An 11,480-nucleotide genomic window follows, 5' to 3' on the forward strand; every position below is an offset into this window, starting at 1 on the left:
GATACTAGTTCAGTGTAGCACGTCTACTCTGCATGTTACCCTGCTTCCTATTTTCATTCTAGTCTCTAGTGCCTTGATTTTTTGTTTTTCTGAAGCCTTCCATATGACCTGTATCTGACAGGTCTGCAAGTGGACAGATAACTTCTCCTTCTATCTGCAGTTTCATAAATAAATGAATTTAAAGGATTGCTACTTTTAGCATACATTACCTTACCTCTGTCAGGTCAGTTGACTCACTGAAATCCCTTGCTACAATCTGTTTCACATGCCTATTTCTTCTGTCTACTGTAGTGGAGATTATGTGCCCTCACACTAGGAGAGCATCCAGGGCTTGAATTTGGCTTTCTCATAGGTAAAGAGTTTCATAGCTTCCATTTTCACAGTTTCTTTCTTCCATTTTCCATACTTTCCTATCTCCCATTTCCAGATTGTTTTTCCTATTGGTGACCTCTTCTTTGCCATTTCTAATACATATTCCTGTGCTTCTACCTACTTATCTTGATTGTCTGAAGGTTTACAGTATTTGTCCAATGTAATTCTGAAAACAGTGAACAAACTGTTATCCAAGCTGAGAGTACAATGTTACTATGGGGACTCAATGGAATATCATATTTTCAGTAATAACCTGTATATTTTCCATAGTATAGTCACAGAAGTTAATTTTTGAGTCTGTTAAACCTATATTTTCATTGTTATGCTTTCATAAATGCTATTTTTATTTCACCGTACAGAAGCACTTCACCTAACTCTTTTCAGGGTGCAATTTTTTTAGCATTTTTCAGGAATAATTATATTTAGTCATGTTTTATTCCACCTTAAAAGGATGTTGCTCCAATTATTGTTGTGATTACTGTCTGATTGTAATTACTAGTATTTCAATATTCCTCATTGATCCAAATAAACATATGTGAATGAAATATATGAAGATCACCTTCTATCACACAGAGGGTACAATACAGTTAAACTCATCTGGCACCCATAGAGAATTCATTATCATTTTAACATCAGGAAGCACTCTCATATGTGATGTGAGCATATTGTGTTACCTCCAGCAAACAAGTGTTCTTTATTATCTCTTTATGAGGACTAGGAAGAGAATTAGATTTATAACTTTATTTCATGGCAGCACCCTTTGATTCTTGCATAGAGGAGTCAGACGAATACAATAGATAAGGAGAGATTAGGAATTAATAAAATGGACATTACATTCTCATTAAACTATACTTTGTAATTCCATATGCCTTATAACTAACATGGAAATGGAGGGCTCTTGCTTATTGTCACAGAAAACAGTCCTGATTATTCTACTAAGGAAGAAACTCCATCTGTTTCTTTTCCACTGAATTTTTGAATGAATGCTTTTATTCATATGGCATTGTTACCTATCTCACTGTTATCTAAGACTGACAGTTTTTTGCAAGGTTTTTCACGCTTTATCTTAGTACCTCATTTTACTGTGCACTTTCCCTTTGCAGGTAGGACAGGTTAGGGCTTTTCTGGAAGTCATTGACAAGTTCCTGATATTTGTAGTTTCGCCTATATCCCAGACTGCCAGGGGAAAAATGGGCCTCAACTGATTGTGCAACTCACCCTCTCTTTGTAATATCACAGTGACTCAGATGAATTGTGAGTTTAGACAACATTGATAGACTAATGGTTTTTAGAAACATAACAGGCTGTAGCTTCTAATATCCATTTTGATAATGAAGCCCTGTGAATCTATGGAATGCTTCTCTGTGATTTTCTGCCTGTATTTACTCTTGTCAGCTTTCAAGCATCCAGTGTCTTGGTGATTGTCTGTGAATGAGCACACTATTTGCAGAAATCAAAATCTCTTCCTGAAAAGAGAAGAGAGAAGAATTTTTTCTTGATATGCATTATTAGTAAGATATTTATTCAGCTTCTATTCTGTTGCTAAAGGTAGGCTTGGGTGCTTTTTAATGACTGTGTTTATAATAGTCAGTTACTTTCCCCTCAGAGATCTGCAGATCTTAATTAGTTCGTGTTATAAGCAGCTTTCCAGACCTAAGGCAGATGGAAAAAAATGTATCCCTGAGCCCTTTTATGTCTTGCTGACTTCCGGAACACATTGAAAGATTTATTTTTTAAGTTAAATTATGTAATTTGAATCATGTGCTAGATCATATATGCATATGAATTTACAGACATAGTCATGTATGTCTATACACACAACAATTGTTATTAGATCTGAAAGCTGATCTACTTCAGAATATTCTGCTTCTGTTGCTCATCAGAGAAAACAGCAGGGTGCAGAGGGAGTGGGGAGAGGAAGATACGTGTGTCCAAAATGATGGGCTGCCTTTATTTGTTCCTGCCTTGGTGGAAGTAAGCACAATATAAATCATTAAAGCGAAACTCATGAAGTGTGAAATTTATTAATGAGATTAAAGAACTGTAAAAGGAGTCTAACATCCTAATTCTGAGTTTGGGACTGTGCAGCTAAAATATTACCAAACAGAGTCTTGAAGAATTCAGGCTACTATGTTATTAAATTCTCTGACTTTTAAAAACAAGGTGACATCTCTGATTTTATAATTTTTTGAGAACCCCAGAAAAATTTAAAGGTTAGTGCACTGAATCAGAAAGAGATATGTTACTGACAAAAGACTTGGAAAGTTCATTGCAAACATATTTCAGTTCTTATCACACACTGTTGCAGATGGAGTGAAGCCTTTCCTCATCTGGAGGCATATGTAAGTAAGAGGAACTGGGTAAGTAGCAATATGTTTATTGATATAAACCAATGATTTAACGAAATTTGATAGTAAAGGTAACTGTAGTTAAAAAAAATTCGACAGTGAGGTACATTTGATTATTTACTTCAAAGACAGAGTCGGGCAAAACTGTCAGGGGGTCCATCCTGATGAGTTCAAGAAGGGCGTCTTTGTGTTCTAAACTCCTTCTCAGAGGGGAATTTAGGTACAGCTAGATCCAGAATTGATCTACCCCCCTCCTTCCTACATTCAGTTTATGTTTAAAGGATTATATGTGCACAACCAGTCCTTTTGTATCACCTTAGCTAATATTTCAAAGAAGATTGCCATCTCTTACCAAGAATCTGTTGTGGTAAAGAATCTCTCAACCTCAAGAAGTAGCCTGGGGAGGCATCCCTACTTACAGGGAGATCTTGGTGTGCAGCCATGCAGGAGAACTCAACAGGCCCTGGGATGTCCTCTATTTATGGAGTAAGGTGATTGACTTCCAGTTGTATTTGCATGCCAGCAAGATATCTAGGTCACTATTCCAGAAATAGTCCCTGTGTGCCGTGTTGCCATCCATCCCTGAAGTCTGGAGTAAGCTGGATGAAGACATCACAACCCTCACTGGTGCTTATGGCATGAGCAGGGGAGCAGCAAACCATCACAGACATAATTGACAAAAAGCAAAAAAAACCCTATGAAGACATGATCTCCTTAATAAGTGGTATAAAACATCATTAAGATACGTGTTTCCAAATCCTCCATGCGACAAGAATCACTCTTTCCTTTTGACATCCTGGAATTCACACCTGTGTACTGGCTGGAAAGGGGAATGGCCACTGGACTTCCCAACACGGTTCTGCAGCCCCTTTGAGTCAGATCTCTGAGAAGATCAGTGGCTGAGACTCCTTACAGAGTGAATATTTATCAAAATAAGCAGTAAATTCCATGCAATCACGCTAGTTTCCCTTCTTCCCTTCCTTGATATCAGGAATGCATATCACGGTAAAGAAACACTGTAACTTTCAGATGTGTTGATACCAGTCTTTGCAAGCATATGTAGGTGTTGGCAGCTTGAAAGGCGTTTAAATGCATTGTAAGAAAATAATGCTTTGCAGAATAAGAACTGGAGTTTATTTAAAAGATAACCACATCAGCTTCAGGCATAGTCCTTACTTTTCAAATGCAGATGCAAAGGATCTCATAGGGATAAGGTGTAAACTTCACCAGAGACTGGACAGGTATGAGGTTTGCAAAGCTTCCTGACAGGGGCTACACTAGCCTGGATCATGGTTATAAACTTGGTTTGGAAAAAGAAGACTGCTTTTCACTAAATCAAATTAATTAATTAGCCATAGATAACCTTATTTGCAAGGATATTTTTCACATTTGCTTTTGATGATATCAACACTTAAAAGTACTTTCATCCAGGTGCCAGGATAAGCAACGTGGGAGTACTCCTGGCAAACACATACAGGGATCATGTAGCCCAGCTAATATTAATTTTCTGGTTAGTACCTACAGAAAAGAAAATCTGCCTTGCATTCAGGTTAGAGTTCTTTATGCTATCTATCTAAGAAAAGCTTTTGTATTTAATAAAATATAGATTCAGAATAAAGAGACTTGCAACGGGAGACAGAAAGGATTTGTGTTACTTAAAACCTGACCACAGTGAGATGTGAAAAGAACACTGCTTTTCTTGAAGTGGAAAATTCAATTTGCTGAAGCTGACAGATTCTCTGTAGCTACTTATATCATCCAGGCTGAGTACTATGGCAAGGAAGATGGATCGTTTCTAGGTGTTCAGAAAGCTCAGCCATAACCTGCAAAAATGTTTATCTGAATGTCCTCCTAAGGAGCCCAGGGCCTGGTTTAGTGAAGTGCTTTGCTTTTATTGCCTTCAGATTACTTTCTTTCTGAATGACTGTCTGCTAGGATAAAGATGTAAGTTCTAAGTCACTTGAAAGCTGCAGACATTTGAAAGACAAACATGGCCATGCTGTCATTGCCTTTCTTAATTTTCCCCTTAAGATATTGTAGTCTTTTGTCTTACATTTTCAAGGTTGTAGAAGCAAATGGTACCACAGAGGAGTAAAAGTTATTTAACTTTTAAAAACTGGCTTCTCTGTGATGAAACTCTGCCACAGAACTTGTAGAAGTTGAATGAAAATGGTTTTGAAAGACTTATGCTTCTTGCCAAAAACCACACTCTTGAATGAATTCTGAATAAGTTGGGTATAGTGGAAAGACAAAAATATCACCATCTGACAGAACTAACTACATGCCATTTTGGAGAATGGATAAATTATATGGACAAGAGTTTTTCTCATTTTTCTATTGACAGAAAGGAACCTGTTGCAGAAATGTGTTCTGACCCCCTCCTTCCTGCATACAACTGCTTGAAACATGTTTCTGTTCAAATTTTTTGAGCTGGCCAGAAGAGTTAAAATGGCAGTATCTCCTCATAAAGGTATTGGCTTCTCCATATCTGTTCATCATTTGGCATCTGCTCTATTTAAAAGAAAGTATCCCCAGAGTACAAATCCAACTGAAGCGACCTATTTGTTTTAATGTCTCACTAATATTAGGAAAAAACCTTAATAACTAAAGTTAGTGGTGATGTGAGTGTGATAAGCAAGAGTCTAAAACAGGTTGAAGACCCTTTAGTTATTTCATACATGCTGCTAAGTTGTAAGGGGTAATGTTTTATTATCCTAGGAACATTGGGTAGATTAGGAACTTTACAAAGGTGACAGAAACTTCAGTATCTGTGTTTTACAATAGGGTTTACATCAGTATTGGGTACACGTCTTCATGTAGTCAGCTGTATCTCCTGCAAATCCAGTAGCTGATACTACAACTGGTTCATCTATCTTAAAATGACATTTCGTTTCCAGTAAAATCGCAGAAAATGTCACTTTCTGGACTTCTGCCTAATAACATGGGGAAAGCTGAACAGTATCAAAAATGCCAACAGGACTAGCAGGATGCAGACCCTGAAATTATCATAAAGTTTCCATTTAATCTTGTCTGTCTGAATCAGCATAGTTCAATTTACAATAAATTCCTTCAGGATTCTTTTGTTATTCAAGGCTGTGGGTATCATCCTAAAGCTCAGAATGTAGTACATGCCTTTTTCAGCATGAAGGAACCATCTGTTTTTTCTCCTACTCAAGTAATACTGACAAAGGACATATATAACTGCTGAAATGTTATCTCAAAGGAAAACAACATTTGCTTTCTCCAAGCAACATAAATAACATATTGAAAAGTATATGAACATCCACAGCATAAATGTGGTTGGATATAGCAGAATTTAATTAGTTAAAAAAAATTAAGTGTTTTATTGGTCAGAATTGAGGTTTATATTTCTTTTTCTCTTTGCCCTGTCACCTTTCTGTGTTTCCCATCACAGTGAAAGGTTGGCTTTAACAGATAAGAAAATGAGAGGGAAACATTTGCCCAGAAGATTGTCTAAGTCCTTCCTGTTTCAGACACTTGCCATTCCAATTTTTGTGCTTAAATTAACTGTCTTTTCTTTCTGACTCTGTCCATCATTTTCAAACTGTGGATTTCAGTAGGAACTGTGGATTCCTGTTTTCAGTAGGAACAGCATCACCCTTAGTTGCTCATGGGGAAGGAAGGATTTAACAGGTACTTAAGGCAATGTGACAATATCAGGGGCATGGCATAAAACTCAGAGCAGTGTGTCTGGCACACTCCTTCTTGCAGTAAAGCCTTTCCATTGCAAGAATGGCTGAGTTCATTTATTTTCCATGTCATTCTCTCTCTGTTCCAGAATCTCTGCTTATCCTTCATAGCCTGCACCTTACAATAGTGATACCACAAGCCTCAGGCTACAGATATCCTTGTAAAGGTGCCACTAAATAAAATGCATGCTTGAAAACTTACTAGTTCCTGTTAAGGATCTCTTTGTAGAGTCCCAAATATAAGTTCTGTTTGCTTTTTGAGGAATGAGCATAGGAATAAATTTTTCTTTTAGAAAGTTAAAATGTTTTTGTAGGGTTCATAGGATCGTATTTTTATGACCACTCATAAACTTAAGAGCTGAGGCTATTGGCAATATTTCTAAAGCAATGACAAGAAAAGCCCTGAAAGATCTTATGTGTAAACAACAGGGCATTGCCCACATTTCATATTAATGGGATAGAAGTCCCTTCAGTAAATTTCCTCCTGTTTTTCTTGGTTTAAATGTTGTATGTGGGATGGAAAATAATCTGCTTAGTGTTTAGGTCCCTCACAGATCCTCCCTGGCACTGTCTGATTTCCTGAAAGAAAAACCCAACTCACAAGTTGACCACAGTTATGAGGAAGGTGGCTAGAGAACAGTTTCTCTTCTCCAGGGAAAACCTTGGCACTGCAGGGCAGGGTCTGGAATCTGACTTCAATTTCATCATCAAGCCTTAATTATAAATATAAAAGAGATTGAACAGAAAAAAAAAACAAAAAAAAAAAAACAAACCACAGGATTGTTTGGAGTGTGACTAGAGTAGTCACACTCCTGTATCTTCTTTCATAAGAATGGTTCTTATGGAAGATACAGGAGTGTGACTACTGTAGTGGATATACATCACTATGCAGAGGGAGGCTGGTCCCTCCAGTAGTGGCTTTCCTATTTGGTGGAATCATCCTTGCTTCCTCCTAATAAACATGCAATATATTTATTCTCCTTCATTCTTTTGATGAAAATAGGACAATAGTAAAATATTGAGTAAGGGAAATAAGTGATAAAATATCAAAATGGAGTAACTGGAAAGTAGAAGTTTTTGTGAAATGCTTATTTTGAAAGAGAAAAGAATGGAGGTGAATTTCTGGCTTTGGTTCCATGCAAAGCTATTAAATAAAGGGATACTTAGCATTTTTTTGTTTTTCTTTCCTTTTTTGCCTGGGCACAGAAGCTGCACTCCTCTGGTCTCTCACATCCTCTTCATTCAGCCAGGTTCAATACACATTTTTCTACTGACGCCACAGCAGGTAACAAATGGAGCTGGACATGAAGTTCTGCAGCAGCCAGCCAAGGAGTGAGATGCTTGTTGTGTGGGGAGATTGCCAGGGAAAATGGAGGGAAAATTGCCAGACAGGATAAGTTCATTCATTTTATAGAATTTTACTTATACAGAAGTATATGTAAAAATGAACAAACAGACCAATTGCAGAAAACGTCCTTTTTTTTTTTTCCTTAAAGTTAAGCAGCATTCCTCAAGAGGGAAAGCAGGCTACTGAGACAAAAGAAAGGTAGGATATTTCTCCTTGCAGTCCTTGTAACTCAGAAGAACTTTGTGACAAACATCCAGGGATAACAACTCTGTGAAGAACTACATCTCTCCCGGCCAGTAAGCCTGGGGAATCAGCAAAGACACCACAGACTACTGCAGAAGCTGAGCCTGAAAAAAATCAGCATCAGGAGATGATTTAAAGTCTAGAGATAGCAGAAGTGCCTGAGGTCTTGGCTGCCCTAGATTATGAACCAGGTAGGAGTCTGGTGACAAGGAACTGGGCAGGTTGCTGAGCAAGCAAGAAAGCTGTCAGAGGAGTGACTCTCCACAGGAGGGGTACAGGCTGGCCCAGAACAGAGCTGAAGGGGCTCTGTCAAAGACAATGACCCAGTAGAGAGTTGGAAATGGTGTATTTTGGGAAGTGGGGGGTTGAGGACTGCTGGAAGGAGTCCTGGAAAGCAGTAGGTGCCAAAGAACTGTCTGTTGTAAACATATTGCCAATTGTCATGGTTTGATTGTAAGTCTTGCACTGTTTGGTGACTAATTTTCTTTCTCTTTGTGGGAATAGATGTTCTTACTGGAAGGGAAAACAACCCCAAGAAAATCCCATCATTCTTTAACCTCTGTCCTACCAAAACTCCTGCAATTGTTGTTTGAGAACATTCTGCATATTCACAAGAGAGAAAATTATGGAAAAAAGATTACATTTTTAAATTTAATAAGTTATTTGTAAAATATCTGATTTTTTTTGAAGGAAGACTCTTGATTATTGACTTTTGACTCTTTTTTGAACTTTATTTTGATGATCTGGGCCCAGAGAGCATTGAGGTAGCTATAAAAGCTCATGGGAGGTTAGCTCCTTGTGGAAACAGGGAGATCCTTGCAGAGTCATGTGCACCCAAAGAACACATACATGTTCATCTAATGTGAAACATGTTATAGGTATGGTATCCCAGCAGTGAGTCTGAATCTGTCATGTGGCTGCATATGGAGCTGGCAAATGGGTGAATGAATTTATACCACCTTAATTAACTACATGATTGTAGGTGTATCTGGATGGATTCCTACTATAATAATTTTTTTGGTGCTGTTTTCCTTCAGTGTTCTTACAAGGTAAGATAAAACACAAAGCAGAAAAGAATAGAAATTTAATTTCAAAAGTGTAATTTCTGTATATTTTTGTATAGAGATGGGGAGAAAAAAGTGATGTTTATTTCAGAACTGAATTTCAGACTGATCTGCTTCCTTCCTCAGAAGTGACTGATGGCAGGATTTGGCAGGAATGGAGACCTGTATAAGAACATTTAATTCAGTGGGTGTCAGATCAAAACACAGAGCAGAAGAACAGGAGAGTGTGAAAGAAGAAAATTTCCTAGATGTCTAAGGTATTCTCATTCTCTTTCTTTGTCTTCATAATCACTTATATGTTAAATCTTTTTGCAACAAAGCAGTTGAAAGAGAATATTTGACTTGTGAGATAGAAAAGGGAAAATCATTTTGCTCCCAGGTGTAAGGATTGTTTACATAACTCCAATGATCAGCAGAAATATTTAAGTAGCTACAGACCCTTCACTCACCAGGGTTTCAAATAAGGTGTGACAATATTTGATTTAACACTGCCTGGTATGCAGGAACTGTATGGACTCATATGCCAATGACATTTTATGGGATGTATTCTGCCTGGACCAGCCGTGTGACCCTTGGAGGCTGCCATAATGCATTCTTGATGCACACACCAGCTGTGTACAAGCACATCAGCCTGCAAAGGGCCCCACCTGAGGAAACAAGAGGCTCTGCTTGTCTCTGTCCTAGTTCACAAGTCAAATGACTGCATTAGCTGGTGCAGGAGGCTGGAGGATGAGGCAAATGAAGTAAGAACTCCTAAACAGATGCCTTCAGTGGTGTTTTTGTCTACACTGCCCTGAAATCTGGCTGTCCTTTACACTTGAGGGATAGGAAGGCTCCTAAGCACCTGCTGCTTGATGGCCAAATATACATTTTTACCCACAAAGATTGCCATCCCCCCTTGCAGGCTGGAGCAGAGCCTTTAAACGCCCCAAGGACAGAGAAAACAACACCACACAGAGGCCTCACATAGATGATAGCAATAGTTGAGAGACCCTGGGGCAGAAAGGATAATGTACATGCTGGCTCTTGGGACAACCATCACTGGAAAGAATGGTTCTTATGGAAGAAGATACAGGATAAATACACTTGTATTTTGATTTTCCCTGGAAATATAAAACACAAGAAAACACCATTTACAGAAGGAGTCTACTGCCATCATCTGAGGAGTGCAACATCAAACACAGCCCAAAGTGAAGCACAGAATGGAGGCTGCTTTCCTCTGTGGCAGACGCCTGTGGGGCTAACAGGCTCTTGCAGGACCCGGAGCAACACCCCACCTCAGGGTGGTGTTCCCTGCAATCACCTGCTTGAGGCTGATTCTCCTGCAGATTGCAGAACAAAAGTCGTAAGAAAGACAGAAAAGCCTAATTATTAGTAGTAAATGAATGGAAGATTGAAAGATCAGAAGGAAGACTGCTTTCACCAATTAAAAAGGACACTTGTTTTCTGCTAAGCATATGCATGTCTTTGACATCTTGTTCTCATGACCAAGGCAAGTGAGCAATTCTGGTAAGATCCTAAAATCCTCAGGGGAGAAACCAGCTTCAGCCTGTCAGTTGAGGCAGAATTCTGTTCAAAAGGCCATGTTAGTGATCTGGGTGAGGAACAATAGAAAGAGGTGACTTGACAGTGTATTCATCAGCCATTCCCATGGCAAATTGCCTTTCTGTCTTTTAGGAATGGAACCACTGGGTTCCTTTCTCAAAGACTCCCTCTCACTGCTGTTCTTCAGTGTTTGTATGGATTTCTCAAGCAGTGACCTTATAGTTTAACTGGATGTACACACTGATCTGCTATCTAATTGCTGGCCCTCTTTGCCAATTTTCCTAACTCTGACTAGGCAACATCCATAGCATCCCTACTGCTGATCTCAAGCAAGAAGAAAAAATGTTTTATTCCTCTACTGTTCTGTGCTTTCTCAAACAAATTAATATTTTGTACCACTTCTGCAGTCTCTTTGAACATGAGGTTTTAAGTGACTCAGACACTAAGATTTATGCTGATAAGACAAAGACCTGGGGCTATACTTTTGTTATTCACAGCAGAGGCCAGAGATCTGCTCTTAGTCCATGGAAGGGTGTTTGATGTGCAAGTGCTACAGCAGAACTGCAATGGCATATTTTCCATTTTATCAGCACTTTTTATCAGAAGCTTTTCTACATTACTGAGCCTCTGGGAACACAGCTGGAATTCAGAGACATACCACTGGAAAAGTGCTTACAGATCTGATGTCGTATAAGCAAAATTGCCTGTATATGGGTGAAGCCAAATTTACAAGGTTCACTCTAGTTTTTTAAGGCAGCAAGGAGAGACAGGAACCTAAATACCTTAAAAAAATTAGGTCTTGGTTAAATGTTACTGTTTAAGCTGTGGTCTGACATTTTCACAAAAACTC

Source organism: Agelaius phoeniceus, chromosome 3, assembly GCF_051311805.1.
Source record: "Agelaius phoeniceus isolate bAgePho1 chromosome 3, bAgePho1.hap1, whole genome shotgun sequence".
NCBI classification, from domain to species: Eukaryota; Metazoa; Chordata; class Aves; order Passeriformes; family Icteridae; genus Agelaius; species Agelaius phoeniceus.